Source organism: Castanea sativa, chromosome 6 (assembly GCF_040712315.1).
Source record: "Castanea sativa cultivar Marrone di Chiusa Pesio chromosome 6, ASM4071231v1".
NCBI classification, from domain to species: domain Eukaryota; kingdom Viridiplantae; phylum Streptophyta; class Magnoliopsida; order Fagales; family Fagaceae; genus Castanea; species Castanea sativa.
Window position 1 is genome coordinate 18,922,010 of NC_134018.1, and position 16,347 is coordinate 18,938,356.

The 16,347-nt window shown below is 32.7% G+C and overlaps 1 pseudogene; it reads left to right on the forward strand.

Moving 5' to 3' along the window:
• The first annotated feature begins 499 nt into the window (after positions 1 to 499).
• On the forward strand, positions 500 to 11,253 carry LOC142638069 (sodium/calcium exchanger NCL-like; annotated as a pseudogene).
• Positions 11,254 to 16,347: the final 5,094 nt, after the last annotated feature.

The following is a 16,347-nucleotide window of genomic DNA, read 5'->3' on the forward strand; positions in this document are numbered from 1 at the left end:
AAAACGTGTTTCAGCTTTTTTTTTTTGACCAATGCCTATTGCACTGTTCATGGGACATGAACATTGTATTTAGGCTTATGAACAATAATTTTTTGTGAACAATGAATTATTTATTTATTTTTATTATTTTCAATTTTTAATTTTAAGTTTTCAGCAAAATAAAAGGCAAACTCACTCTTACTTAATTTTTCCCACCCACTAACCCATCACCGACAAGCTAGGTGTTTTGTTTTTGTTTTCATTTGATTTATTCTCCTCCACCCACTCCTTAGACCTTTTTCTATTCTTATTTTTTTTCTCTATTTTTTCCATAACCACATAATTAATCATTTTTATTTCTCCCCTCTCCTTCTTCAGCTTGTTTCTCTATCTTCGTTTCATCTTCTTCATTTGTCTTTATCTCGTCCACTGTAAACCCTCTCTCTCTCTCTCTCTTTCTCGCCACAGTTCACTTAACTCTACGATCTTCATTTTATATATAACAGATAGCCACAGCACCATGTCAAACCACCTCCTATCCGTCTCTATCTTCGGCCTTTTCCTCCTACTCCTCGGTGGCTCTGCCTATGGTCTCTTCATAACCCACCGTCCATTCTCGCCTGATCTTATTTCCGATGGAATCCACGACAGTGATTCCAGTTGGGGGTCCTACCCTGTTCTCAACTGACTCTTCGCCGACTCTTCAACTTCAACTTGCGACCAGACCTACGGGTTCTTGCCTTGCACCACCTTGGTAATGGGAAACCTCTTCCTCATGGTGGTGTATGGGTACCTCATGTACTTCGCTGCCATATTATTGACAGATGGAAGCGAGCACTTCATTGAAATTCTAGGCCATGGTATTGTGGGCGGTCTTGTCCTTCCTATTCTCGGTGCCCAACCTGATGCCATGCTCGTTATCGGTGAGCACTTACTTTTAGGTAGTGTTTGGATTGCGTTTCCGGTGCATTGCGTTTGCCTTTTCCCTTTTTTTTTTTAAATTTATTTCTTTATTGAGAAGCACGTGAACGTGGAATGCGTGTACTATGCTCGGACCCACTATTCCTTTTGAACGTCCAAATTTTACAGTGAAATGTGTCATACTAGTGGATCTCCTATTTATGGAACCACAATCTTTTTTTTTAGTCACTTTTCCATCAAAAATAGGTCTTTCAGTTCTATTTACACATTTAAAAATTATTTTATTAAAGTGTTTTTAGTTTTTAGCAAAATAAGTGATATCTAAACCGATCCTTATTACTTTTTTCTTATTATAGAGAATTTTTTTTAAAAGGTGTAAAATGTTAGAAGTATATAGTTAAATGATTAAATTTACAACATTTTAATAGTTTAAGCCTTTTAAGACAATTGATAATATAAGATAAATTAGTTTATGTACAACAAATATAAATATAAATTGGTACAAAGGCTTGTGAAAGGGAATACAGTATTTATAGAAGGGTTAATATAACAAAGTTGAACCCAATCTCATAAGTTTAACATTTTGAGTTAAGTAATATTCTTATATGCTATATTAAGTACTTAATTGGAGGCTCCTCGAGATGTTCCTCTCCCCAAAAATTTGAAAGGATACATGGTAAATTCTATGGAATTTGGTGCAAATCAATCCTTTGTTATTGGATGCAAGTTGCATGACGAAGTTTTTCAAATCTTCAAATTTTGATAAATTCTAAATATTCATAAGTCAAGTTGTTTACGGGTCCGTTTGGATACAGTTTATTTTGTTGAAAACAAAAAATACTGTAGCAAAATAATTTTTAAATGTATGAATAGTGCTGTGGGACTTATTTTTATTTTTATTATTTTTGAATAAAGTGGTTGTGAGTCCTATGAACAGTGTGTAAATTGTGCGTGAACAATGTACTTTGTCTCCTAAAAGCTGAAACGCATGCATCAAAAAAAGAAAAAAGAAAGAAAGAGGAAAACGGAAAATGCTATACGCAAGATTCCTAACGCTATCCAAACACTCCTTACATGTCTTATTTGCTTTTGTTTTGTTCATTATGCTTAAATGGTTCGATTATTTACCATTAAGTGTTCTTAACCTGTCGCTTTGTTAAGAACCATTTTCGATATGATTTTTTTGCAATCAAGACTTTTCTTACATAAACTGTATAAAGCTTATGTTTAAATTTTGATCTCTCTCTCTCTCTCTCTCTCCTACAATTATTAATTGGAACTTTCGTACAACCTACACTTGTGCTTATAATCAACTCTTTTGTCTTCCATAGTATCTGGTATTTTTGGAACTACAGGAACTGCTCAAAGTCAAATCTCTATTGGAATGGGAATGGTAGCTGGGTCAACTGTTTTACTTCTTACAATAATATGGGGATCGTGTGTTGTTGCTGGGAAGTGCGACCTCGTTGATTCAGTTGCACAAGATGCACAGGATACAAAAGGGTTTAATTTAACTGGTACGTACTTGAAATGTTTTTTTTTTTTCCATTAATTATTAATCTCTAAAACTGCTTATTGTTTGTGTGTGTATAAAGTTCAAAGAGTTGACTTTGTTAGTCTTCTTTTCTTTTTCTTTTTTTCTTTTTGGTACTTGAAACATTTAAAAAAAAAAAACAGTATTTCTTTTTATTTGGTATCAGGTGGGAATGAGAATCCCACACCTAGATTTTTAGTTGATATGAAACTGTGAGAAATATAAAGAAATGTTTGATAAACCATCCAAAACATCAGGACTCTCTCTCTCTCTCTCTCTCTCTCATGAAGACATTGTGTAGTCATTTGCCACAGAAGAAGTCAAGATTTCTAGTTAGAGCATCAACATTGATGGAGCCATAATTTTAGCTATTTGGCTCTATTAAAAGTTACTTTATATTTTTTACCATTTCACTTTATAAATCATCTAACTTTATAAAACATCTAACATCAGTGCTTTTATTTTAGTTTTCAACACAATAAAATAACATAAACAACACAATAAAATAATATACCTACTACAATAAACAATTTATTTATTTATTATTTATTTATCTATTCTTCTCTGTCTCTCTTTTTCCCTCTTTTCAATCCACAGCCAATCCTCATATCAGATCAGAAAACACTGCCCACAACCACTAAGCTCATGAACAGAGAAAGCATAATCAATGAGCTTGACAAACAAAATCCATTATGAACACTACCATTCCCAACCAATACTTCACTTAAATGCCATAAAGACACATAAAACACCAAAGACATAAGAACCCACAGCTCTTGAAGTAACCTTGTAAACAAAATACCCTTGAAAATTTCATCGATTGCACCAAAATGCCCACAAATCGGAAAACACAAGCCCACTTCTACAAACATAAACACAAGCCCACTGCCCACAACAATGGTTGATTGAACAGAGCTTCGGTGAGGACGATGGATGAATTAGTAAGTGGGTTGGCGATGGTGCATGGGTTGACAATGATGAATTGGGTTGGTGGTGAGAAGGATGATGAATCAATGAGGATAATAAATGATGGATGATGGACAACAGAATGGGCTTTGAAGTTGGGTGATGGTGCGTGGGTTGGCGATGGATGAACAGTGCGTAAGCTTCGGCGATGGTGCGTGAACTTCAGTGGCGGCGGTGAGGAGGATGATGAATCAGCAGAGGTGAGAGTTTGAGGAGGAGATGAGAGAGAGGTGAGAGTTTGATGAGGATGAGAGAGAGGTGAGATTTTGATTTGTTTTGAAAAAGGGAAGGAGTGAAACGGCAGAGAAAAAAAGAAATAGAAAAATAGAAAGAAAGAAATAATATTTCAACATGAGGAGGAAATAAAATAAATGGTTGTGCACTGTAGCTGAGCTGAGTAGGTAAAAATTTTACCTATACTACCACTAATGTTGCACCCTTTTTTGTATATGGTGGTGCTAAAAATAACAATTTAACTTTTTAGCACCACCAATACTAATTCTTAAGGGGCAAAATCTAAGAAAAAAAACATACACGTGGGTATCTGGGGCGTGGGGGGGGGGGGGGGGAGTTGATGATTGGTTGTCAATTTTGTAAATAATTTTTTGTTAAATTTGTTGGGCTAATGATTTATGAGTCTTTTGGCTAAAAATTGTAAAAAACGGAGTTTATTATTGTTATATGTACTGTTCAAAGTTATTTAGCAAAAGGAGGAGAGAGATTGAATTTCGGCAATGGTATTGCCGAAATTGCAAGAAAAAGTAGAATGTGTCAGGGGAGAGAGGAAAATTGAATTTCGGTAATGAGATTACCGAAATTCTTGTCCGGCCCTTACTTGCGAGCCTGCCTGTGAAGTGCCCAAAATGCTGAAATGAAAAACCAATTGTGGCAATGGCATTGCCGAAAATGGGAGGAAAAAAAAAATTTGTGGCAACCAAGTTGCCGAAAATGGAGGGGGGAAAAAAAATTCTACATCCACAACATTTTTCACAACAAATTACAGGTGGTTAGTTGTTATTGGTTCAAATTTGAACCTAACACTAAGATAACTTTTTTGCTCCAATAATAATAATAAGTAACAACTTGTCATTTATGATTTGTTGTAAAAATATTGTGAAAATGTTGTGAACGTATCATTTCTAAAAAAAATTGTGGTGCCGAAATAGAAGGAAAAGAAAAAAAAAAAAGTGGCAATGTGGCAATGCCATTGCCGAAATAGAGGGAATTTTTTTTTCCCCTCTATTTCGGCAATGGCATTGCCACATTGCCACTTTTTTTTTTTTTTTCTTTTCCTTCTATTTCGGCTCCACGATTTTTTTTGAAATGATACATCCACAACATTTTCACAATATTTTTACAACAAATCATAAATAGCAAGTTGTTACTTATTGTTATTATTGGGGCAAAAAAGTTATCTTAGTGTTAGATTCAAATTTGAACCAATAACAACTAACCACCTGTAATTTATTGTGAAAAATATTGTGGACGTAGCATCTTTTTTTTTTTTTCCCTCCATTTTCGGCAACTTGGTTGCCACAATTCTTTTTTTTTTCCTCCCATTTTCGGCAATGCCATTGCCACAATTGGTTTTCCATTTCAGTATTTTGGGCACTTCAAGGGCAGGTAGGGCAGGACAAGAATTTCGGTAATGTTATTACCGAAATTCAATTTTCTCTCTCCCCTGACACATTCTACTTTTTCTTGCAATTTCGGCAATACAGTTGCCGAAATTCAGTCTCTCTCCTCATTTTGCCAAATAACTTTGAACAGTACCTATAACAATAATAAACTTCGTTTTTTGCAATTTTTAGCCAAAAGACTCAATGATTTATGGATGGTGGTTGCTGGGTTGATTTATGGAGATGTTTGGGTTGATATGTGAAGGGAGGACCAAGTATTATTTTCCTTAGGTCTAATTCATATTTGACCCTAATATGTCTACAAGATTAGGGGGGCCATGATTTGTGCCCTTTGATATGTAAACTTTTTTTCTTTGGCGTAATAACACCTTAAGAATAGTGGTTTTCATATTAATACAAATATTCTATCTTCTTTCGTCAAAAAATAATCAATGTCATTTCCTTTATGATTTAGCTATTAATTTTAAAAATTAAATTATGTAAGGATGTAATCTTATTTCAATATGCCACATCATCATATTATATATTAAAGAAAAAACACAATCACTCTAATACTAGCCTCTAAGCACGCACGTTTCTCATGCTTAAAGGCTCTTCTATTTTTTTAGGTAAAGGTTAATAATTTTCAATAGTAACTGTAATTTCTTTTTTAAAAGTATGTTTGAAAGTGGTGTAGTGATATAAAGAAATGACAAAATTTAACTACAAAATTGGTTGTATCTTTAAGGTACAACCTTACTCAATATCTTTTTATTAAAGGTGAATTTTGCCAAATTCATCTTTAGATTATATCTCCTTCTTATGTCATCTATACTAGCAAAATTTCTAAAAAATTAAAGATCAATAGCTATGTCATCAATAAATTATTTAAATTGCAACTTTTTGTAATTTGAAATTATGCATAAAATATAAGCTTATAGATCATATAGTAAATAATATCTGATTGACACAAAATTTGACATGTTTATAATTAAGAATGTAAAGAATATAGAATTTAATGTAGTTATATTTATTTTATTGAGTAAGATTGTAACTTTAGGCTACAACTAATTTAATAGCTAAACTTTGTCCACAGAAAAAAGTTTGGGTAGGAAAAATGAGATAAACCAAAGGGGAAAGAATGCTAAATTTTAAGAATTTTCTTAGTTTTTTATTTATTTTTTTTAAATTAGGAGTGTTTTACTGTTATTTGGATGAAAAAGGAATTAAAAATTTTTCCATAAAAAAAGCTAAATTTTAGGGAATAAAAAATGAAGGTGAAGCAAAAAAATCCTAAATTTTAAGAATTCTCTTCTTGAATTCAAAATAAAGTTTGTTATTGAACATTTATGACTTTATTTTTAAGAGAAGTTATTTTTCATTAATGAGAGTATTTTTGAACTATGTATAGGTCTAATTTAAAGAGGAGAATTTTCTTATAGATAGTATAGATCATTATCAAATTTTGATTCTTAATTTTAATGATCCATATATTTCTTAACAAAAATTCAAAAAGTACATCCAGGCATGCATGCCTTGTGCTTCTTAAAAAAGAAACAAAAAAGCATGCTTGAGGTTGTGCTTCATTATTGAAGCTTTGTTTTAACAAAGGAAAATGCTTAGACCTTAGGACTTGACCTTTGACCCTTAAGCGCACTTGAGCACACTTGCATATTTTATTTGAACAATTAACCATTACGACATATGATTGATTACAAATCAAGTATTCTGTTAAGAGTTTTTCAGCAAAGTCTAACATATGATTCATTGCATGACATTAGCATGATTTTTGCTATGTTATCTATAATTTTAAAATGACGTTATTACTTTTCTTTCTTCTGTATAACAAAAAAAGAAATAAAGCATAGTTTTGAAGCATTCAAAAGTTTGTTTATTCCAGCTAGTTTGCCTGCATTTCAGCTGTGAAGATTCTCTCTCTCTCATCTTTGCCAAACACTTGTTTGGTTTTTTTTTTAAATTTATTTTATTATGTTTATTAACTTAGATCATGTTGGGTAACAATGCCATTTTTTAATTATTAACTATACCACAAAAATAACGGTATGTCATATGATTATATTTGATAAGATTTTTTGTTTGAAAAATGATATGTCCACAACATTTCACAACATTTTTAAAACAAAATCTAAGTGGCAGGTTGTTACTAGTTGTTATTATTGGGGCAAAAAAGTAATCTTAGTGTTAGGTTTAAATTTTCACAATATTTTTTTATAAAAGTTTTATAAGGGTACTATATATTAGGATGGATAGTATCATACGTGGGACCCATTTAACATCTAGAAACATGCCTAAATTAACCGTGTCATCTTCTAAGTGTGTTCCATTCTGATTTTTGAGATAAGTTAGTCGTGGTAGGTTAACTTATGCTAGTCCACTGAATCATTTGCATATATGTCCCGCAGAGTGAAATGTTTTGTAACTGTATAATTAAATGGTTCACAAGGATTCATAACCGAATTAAATCTCACATCTTTGCAGAATCTGGCGTTAGTACTGGTATCTGGACTAGCTATACTGCAGGGATGATGTTCATATCTGTCATCCCACTTTTAATTGTTCAAATACTACAAACTCTCAATTCAAGTTTATGGAGGCACATAGCAGTCTTGATTGGGCTTATTGCCTCTCTTCTTCTATTGGTTTCTTATAGCACTTACAAGGTAAGTGTGCCTATAATTATGTTGTCTTCGCTGGTTGGTTAATGGTAATCCATTTCTATTTCTCTCACCAAAATCTTTTATTGTCTTATAGATAGATAATCTTGAGTGATCAAATTTGTCTAATCATGTGGAAATTTGGGAAAAAAATTTCAACTTGATTTTTCAGATTTTGTTATTAAATCTGTATTGTAGCTGGTTCCAGTTCATGTTGTGGAATATGTCCCTGATAAGCAAGTTATTCTACCAATGTTTGGATTGTTAAAGTTAGACATATTATGTCTTAAGTGAACCAAATCATTTGTAGGCCCACGTAATTGTAGAACAAGTAGTATATTAACGTTAGATTAGTCAATGATTAGTTAAGGGTCCTCTAGTTTATAAACACAATATTAGGTTCATTAAATAGAAGAGCTAGTAGACAGTATGTCTCCGTCTAGGACTTTTTAATGTAGACTTAAGCTGATAGGCTAAACTATGTCAACCTTTATATTCGCTCTCTCCTTCATGATTTTGCATGATCACCCAATTTTAATAGTTAAAAACTACTGGTTTTTCTATTGATACTAGTGTGTGTTTGGTAACTGATTAACAGCTAGTTTTTTGTTTAAATTATCTATTGCTTGCAAATATCAAACTTTTTTTTTTTCGACTTTATTTCAAATAATTTAAATTTTAGCATTTGGAAATAAGTTAGCCTTTAACTTTGTCTTGCAAATAAACTGCCAAAAATAAAAAATTTCCAAACGGACAATATTTGATCAGTAATGTGAAACAAATCAAAGATTGGGGTAGGCAAGAGTTGAACTTAGGCCTTTCAAGAGGCATAAGGACATTCTCGATCATTAAGATATTTTCCTTTCTTAGCCAAAAAAGATGAATTTTTTTTTTTTAGATTATTGGCTCAGTTTACTAAATAACTTATATTTCTTTCTGGTGGAGGGAATTGAACACTGGCTTCTTAAGAGGCTTAGAAATGCCAAAAGGTAATTGAACTCTTAAGACGCTTAACAATACTAAACCTCATAGGAGAAAAGCTCACAAAACTAATAATATTTAAGACTATTTGTGTTTTAATATTTTTTTTAAACATAATTATAGCGGCTGATCAACAGTTAGACTAATGACTTTAACAGGTACGGATTCAACCTCAGTGCAGATTTAATGACTATGATTTTAAAAGCTAAGATTTGGCAGCCCCTAAACATAAAGTCTGATTGTGAAGTTTTGACAATTTACTTAATGTTTTTTAGTTGTTTGGTTAAGTAAATTTGAAGGAGAGGAGAGGATAGGGCTTTTATTAAGAATAATTCCAGGTCTACCTCAAACTGAGTACTAATTTCCAAGGTAGCTTAGGCATCTTTTGCGGTTTGAATGTCAGAAATTCTTTCCATATTGATCGTTTACTTTCTGATAGAGAAAGTTAAAAATATTGTGCAGGTCCTTCAGCCTTGGATCCAAAATAAAAAAATTGATTATGTGAAGCACAAACATTTTATTTTAGCATTTCTAAGGCATCTAAGAAGACACGCACTGGGAAGGCTACTCAGGGAGGATGGCGAACCTGATAAAGGGTTCATTGAAAAGTAAGTTTTTTTTAAAAATTATTGTTATTGTTAACAGGAAATTGTTCTTTGATTTTTATGTTTCCGTATTTGACGAAATTTTTGTTGGGTATAATGGCAGGCTGTTTTCTGCAATTGACGTAAATCATGATGGACAGATTTCAGCTAGTGAATTCAGAGCATTGATTGTTGGAATTGAGTTTGAAGAAATCGACCTGGATCTCGATGATGCTGTAAATATAATAATGAATGATTTTGATACATCGGGTGATTCTAGTATTGAGAAGCATGAGTTTGTCAATGGCATTTCAACATGGCTAAATAAGACTGCTGCTCGTAATCCCTTTTCTGAAACAAAGCTTTTAAATGACCACATGGTAAAAATTGTTCTGTTTCATATTCATATTTTCAAATCAACAGATGCTTATATGAATTCCTGGAAATTCTTACACAGAAAATAAAGAGAGAGCGTGATCTGTTGGATGTTAAAGTTGCCACTAGTATTCAAACGGGAATACTGGGTGGGAATGTTAAAGTTGAGGGTGTCAAGAAATCCAAACGGGCCTCCATCAAGGCAGTCCTATTGTTGTTGCTGGGAACTATAATTGCTGCTGCTTTTGCTGATCCCCTGGTAGATACTATTGATAACTTCGCAGATGCCACTAGTATTCCTGCTTTTTTCATCTCTTTCATTGTGTTGCCTTTGGCTACTAGCTCTAGGGACACTGTGTCAGCAATTAGATTAGCTAGCCAGGACAAGCGACATACAGCCTCATTATCATTTTCTGAGGTTTGTTTCTCATTCCCAACTCTTTGTATCTATGTTATATTTAGTACCTACTCCCTAGAGTTGATCATGCACAGATGAAATACAAAATGGCAAGTTATGTACGTATTAAATTGTGATATTCGTGTGCCGTAGCTAGAGTTCCGAGATTTTAAATTGCTCTTGCGAAACAATGGTTAGGGTATTGGATCATTTTTTGATATATGAACTTTTAAAGGGAAATGCTAACGAAAGTTTTTATTGAAAAAGAAAAAAAAAATTAATGTTTTGACATTTTTTTCATTTCTCATAAAAGTGATATCTAAACTTTTCTAAAATTATTCTTAACTAATGCCCTAAGGGCATTCGTTAGTAGGACCCATTTTTAAATTTAAATTAATTTGGGCACTTCTTTCTCTTACAAGAATAGAAGGGTGAGGTCATGGATTCTATATCTGTTGGTGTATGTGTAGCTTCCAACTAAAAAAAAAAGTGTCGATTACCTTTGGTGGCTTTAAGACTTCACTGGTGGGTAGAACCAGTTATGGAGGCCCCCTTTTATCCTTGGTATTCAAGGAACACCAAGCACTTGAATTTAGACCATTAGCCTCATTTTACAACATTTTTATAAATGGTTGATATGTCAAATTTTTATTGGTTCTTATCTGGATTGACTACTAATATCATTTTTTTTATTTACCAATTATCACTTACCCCATCAGCATTTTGTAAAAAAGCTTGTATAATAATTTGCAATTGTAGCATTTTTCATTTGATATTATACCTCTGTTGTAGCTTCACTTCAATAAAATTTGTGTTTATTACTTGCTCAAAGCATGGAAACAATGATGTGTATTAGTTATGCTTTATGCATTACAACAGAAATTGAGAGAAAAGAGATTTAGAAAATATCTATATTTCTGATTAATTAACCAAAAGATTACAAGTGTCATAAATCATTAATATCTTGCTGCAGATATATGGGACGGTAACGATCCATAATGTCCTCTCTATCCCAGTCTTCTTGGCAGTGGTTTACATCAGGGAATTGACATGGGATTTCTCATCTGAAGTGCTGGTTATTCTTATTGTTAGCATTGTGATGGGTTCCTTGGGTAGCTTCCGCACCCATTTCCCTCTGTGGACATCTATACTAGCTATCCTACTTTACCCATTCTCCTTGGCCCTGATTTATGTTCTTCATTACTGTTATGGCTGGTCATAGACTCACGGAGATCCCAAAATTGTGATTGGTGGGTACTTACATTTCTCGTATCTATGTACAATCGGAGTTGTTTCTTTAAATCTGGTGTGCTTGTGTAGTTTGCTTAAAATAATGTGTTATGTAGTGCAACTTGCATCACTCTCTCTTAAAAGTTACCATAACTTTTAAGTAGAGTTTATGATGAGCTTGTTCGAACCTCATTTTCTTTCTTGTGTGTTTGTTTCTCAAAAATACAAGGTGTGCTTGTTTAATGTAAAGAACATTTTAATTTTGTTAAGACATCTGGTTTATTATTTCAAGTGTTTTTGACTTTTTGAGCTCGCATACCATGGGCAATTTTTGTAGTTGTATAATTATTTTTTTAAGGCCTAAAAACGGAAATAATTGTGTTCCATCATCTTAGGTTTTTTTTTTTGGGGGGGGGGGGGGGGGGAATGGACCTTTGTTTGGACCCTCTAATTTTAAGTTCTTTTTGGACTTTTGTCTAATAAAGAGTCATTTTTCTTGTTGTTGGGTATTAATAAAAAGGTATATACTAAAATGACTTGTCATTTTGACTAAAAAAAAGAAAAAGGAGAAATCACAACAGACTTACAGGAAAGGAACAATTTTTTTTGGGTTAAATTAGAAACTACATTCTTCAGTTTTGCCTAAAATTTTCAATCATCTAAATTTAGTTTTGTTCAAATCAATTCCGTAAGTTTCAATTTTATTCGATTTAATCCTCTCGTTAGTCTTACTAAAATTGTGCCATTATTAACCCTTAAAACAATGTCTTTTTGGATTTTATATTTAAAAAAAATTTAAGAAACTAAAAATAACATTATTCTTTTTTGAACAATTAAGAAAATATATATTGATTTTTTTTTTAATCAAGAACACAAATATCCGGCAAATTTTCTCCAACGATTCTCAGTAACAAAACATATAAAGGATTGAAGAAAATCTCCGCATCATCACTAAATAAACTCAAAACACAATCACTATGTCAGCCCCAAACCCAAACTCATTAGAGCACACAATCTCCGCCAAACATGGAAAGAAAGAATGAAATTTTGTAAAAGCCTAAGGGGGGTGTTTGGTAGATTAGTTCTAACACATCATTTCACATTTTAAACAACATTACATACTATCGCATACCCTTAGTGCAATGGTCACTCCACAAGTATAAGTGCCTGTGGGGTGTGAGAGGCAAGGGCTAGTTTTCAAGTCTTCAAGAGTAGAAATTACATACATTTCCACACACTTTTTCACCCACATGTATATCAAAAACACCCAAACAACATATCTCAAACTCTTCTACGAAACACCTCCTAAATAACCCTTTATCACAATACACAATCTCCAACTGTTCAAGGAATCAAGAGAATTGGTGCGTGAGCAATAGATTTTATCATCTTTGACAAAAACTGCTCCCACAACCTAACCCTTTAACTTAATAGTGTCATACAAAAAAATATGAAATGTACTAAAACCATATCTCATTTAATTTCCTCTCCCAAAATACCAAAACCACAATCAAATTGAGGATGCAGACATATTGAAGGCAAACAAATTATATCGAAAACAAAGTACAACCATATGTACCTTTTGATTCGAAACAAAATATGCAGATTGCCAATTGTTAGGATTAGTGCCCTTAAATCCTATTGTATGATACTATGTATGATATTATGTATGACATTATGTAAGACATGATGTATGACTTAATATTGTAATTGATAAAGTTATTTTATTATTATCCAAAATAATGGTAACATGAATATGGGACATTATCATATAGTCCATGAGATGCATTGTATGTGATTTATGTGAAAAGTCACAGAAGATGTAAATCACAAGTTCTTTGTAAACTCAGAATTAATAGTTCGTAGTCGGTGATGAAATTGGGCATTTCATCTGCGAAGACTATAACGTGTCAACTAAGATGATTTGTCTTGATCATGGAAGTGGAGACTTCTAGTTGATATGTTGTTATGTTTTAAGAGTTAAAACATATTGAACAGGACCGCTGTGAGATTTATTATTCTCCTAATGACTGTCAAATGAATAATAAATCTCACGACTTCTATTTGCATGAACTCTTAATCCTGAGAGAATAATGGATCTGATCATGAAGTGTAGGTTGCTTTGATATATCAGGAGTGAGATCTGAAGTGACGGTCAAAGCCTCAGTATGTTGGGCAGCCACATTTAGTGTTGATGGAACATATATTCTCAAGATGGAATTCATAGTCTCTTGATAGAGATATAAAATATTCCCTTGAGATAAGTTTAATGGTTTCAGTTATTCAGAGAGTTAGGCCTAACCATTTTAGTAAGAAATTACTAAAGTATATATTTATAAAATTGGGTTTCATAAATATATAATGAATAACTTTAAAGAATTAAATCGGGTACTCAAGGATAAGATGTAGTAATTTACGAAGTGGCAGTCTATATTTATAACTTTGTGTTACTACGAATATTTTATGAAGGGGTTACGTGTATAATAAAGTCTTGGGATATAATTTATTAATAAGGCCTAGAGTGCAATTATATTTATATAGTGGTATTAAATATAATTAATGGTAACTTTGGACTTGTCAAGAGTTGACGGAAAAGCCCAAGGCCCATTGGAGCTAGTGTCGTATTGGTCCCTTTTGGTCCCACTTCAAGCCACACACTAAAGCCCAATTGGAAATGCCTAATAGGCCAGCCCAATTAGATAATCAGTTAGTTATAAAGGGAGAAACATACAGAATTTTTAGAAGAAGAGATTAGAAAAGAAAAAGAAACGGTGTGTGAGAGAGTGTGAGACACACTTTCATTCTCCCTTTAAAAAACTGATTGAGAGACCACACATCTTGGGCGTAAAGTGGAATTGGAGTGAAGATTAAAAGTGTTCCCAAGTGCTTCTAATCTTTGTTTTGAATTTCTCCACACCAAGGTACGCTATCTTGTTCTTAAATTTTGAAATTTTGTAGTGCACGTTATCAATCATGAATGAAATAGATCCTAGTTCGTCGCTTCCGCTGTGGGTTTTGTATGAGATGCAAAATCAGATTTTTTCCTTTAATTGGTATCAGAGCCAAATTTTCATGTCATGATTGTATAGCGTGTAATTGAATTGTTTTGTCCATTGCATGGTTTGACCAATTTCTTTGCATGGTTGAATATGGCCCACGGTTGAATTGTTTTTGTCCATTGCACCTTTTGGACTACATGACAATGGTTTAACCATTTTGTTTGTTTTGAAGAAAGTGAATCCGTGTGGATTCTCATCTTCTGACAACAAAAAAAAAAAAAAATATATATATATATATATATATATATTATATTATAATATATTTAATACATATATATAACGTAATGTAATTAAATATATATTATATATATTAATTTGTATATTATATTATATATAATATAATATAGATTTTTATAAATAATAAAGTTCTTTATTACATTATATATATATATATATATATATATATTTATATATATTAATGCTAGTTTAATGAAATTTATTCCTAATTAGATTATGATTATTTTTTCAACGTGTCTAGCATTATTCTAGTTCTTGACCTTAAAAACCTTTAATTTAAAATATCTAGTGGGAGAGAGATTCGAGGATTGGATCTCACGGCCTCCATTGTTGGTTCATAGTAGTGTGAAATAGATATTTTGTCTTTGCCTCGAGCTTAGCATTCCATGCGGAGAGTATTTATTTCATGGTCCTACAAGATTGAATTTCTTGGTTTATAGTGGTTTGATAAACACCTTGTCTTAGCTTCGAGCTTTGCATTCCATGCGGAGGGTGTTTTATCATGGTACTACAAAATAAGCCTGTTAAAGGGATGAGATGTGGTTACACATGATTCTAGACAATGGTATACACTAGACTAAGTATTTTAGTATCCTCTATGCTGAGTTCTTACTATTATTACTTAGAGGCTAAATGTAAAACGACATATTATTAGTGTTTGATAAGAGTTATCATGATAGCACTAATAATGAGAATAGTTCTCAATCAATCATAGTATTTTATGTTCACTCTATGCTGAGAGATATTGAATATGAGATTGGGTTGTCGTTGCATATGTTATTTTATGGTTTCATTAAGGTTCCATATTATATGCTTTTATGCTAAATTGATAATGTCTAATTTACTTATTATATTCATGTTTATTATTTTCAGATTCTGTCATGGCATCATTTAGCCCACTTGTTTCTATTCTTAACCAAAACAAACTGACTGGATCCAACTATGTTGATTGGAAAAGAAATTTGGACATTGTTCTTACTGCTGAAGAGCACAAATATGTGCTTACTCAACCATGTCCTAACTTTCCTTCATTAGATGCTCCTCTTGAGGAAAAACAGCGATATGATCGTTGGCAGAAATCTAATGAAATGGCGAAGTGCTACATCCTAGCATCTATCTCAAATGTTCTACAACATCAAATGCAGGATGTAGAACTTGCTTCAGACATAATGCATAGTCTGAAGGAGATGTTTGGTGAGCAAGGCCGTTCTGCAAGGCAAGAAACCATGAGACAAATTTATAATACCAAAATGGCTGCAGGAAGTTCAGTGAGAGAGCATTGTCTTAGGATGATTGCTAATCTGAACACATTAGAAGTTTTAGGTGCCGACATTGATGGAGAATCCCAAGTGGATATGATACTCCAGTCACTACCAGAATCATTCAAGGAATTCAGACTCAATTATAATATGAACGAAAAGATTTATTCTTTGTCTGAATTAGTGAATGAGTTAGTGGCGGCGGAAGGCATCCTTGGTACTTCTAGTGTTGAAGCCAATGTGGGTGAAGCTTCTATTTCTCAACCTAAGTCGAAAGGCAAGGGTAAGAAGAAGAAGAAGAAGGACTTCACTAAGAAAGATGGTAAACAAATAGCCTTAGGGGTTGCCAACAAAGGAAAGAAAACCAAAGGAAAGTGTTTCCATTGTGGTGAGAAAGGACATTGGAAGAGGAATTGTCCAACATACAAGGCTACCAAGAATAAGAGTATGAAAAGTTCATTTCTTCTTGAAATATGTTTGGTACAGAATCCAACAGATTCCTGGTGTGTGGATTCAGGTTGTACTAATCAT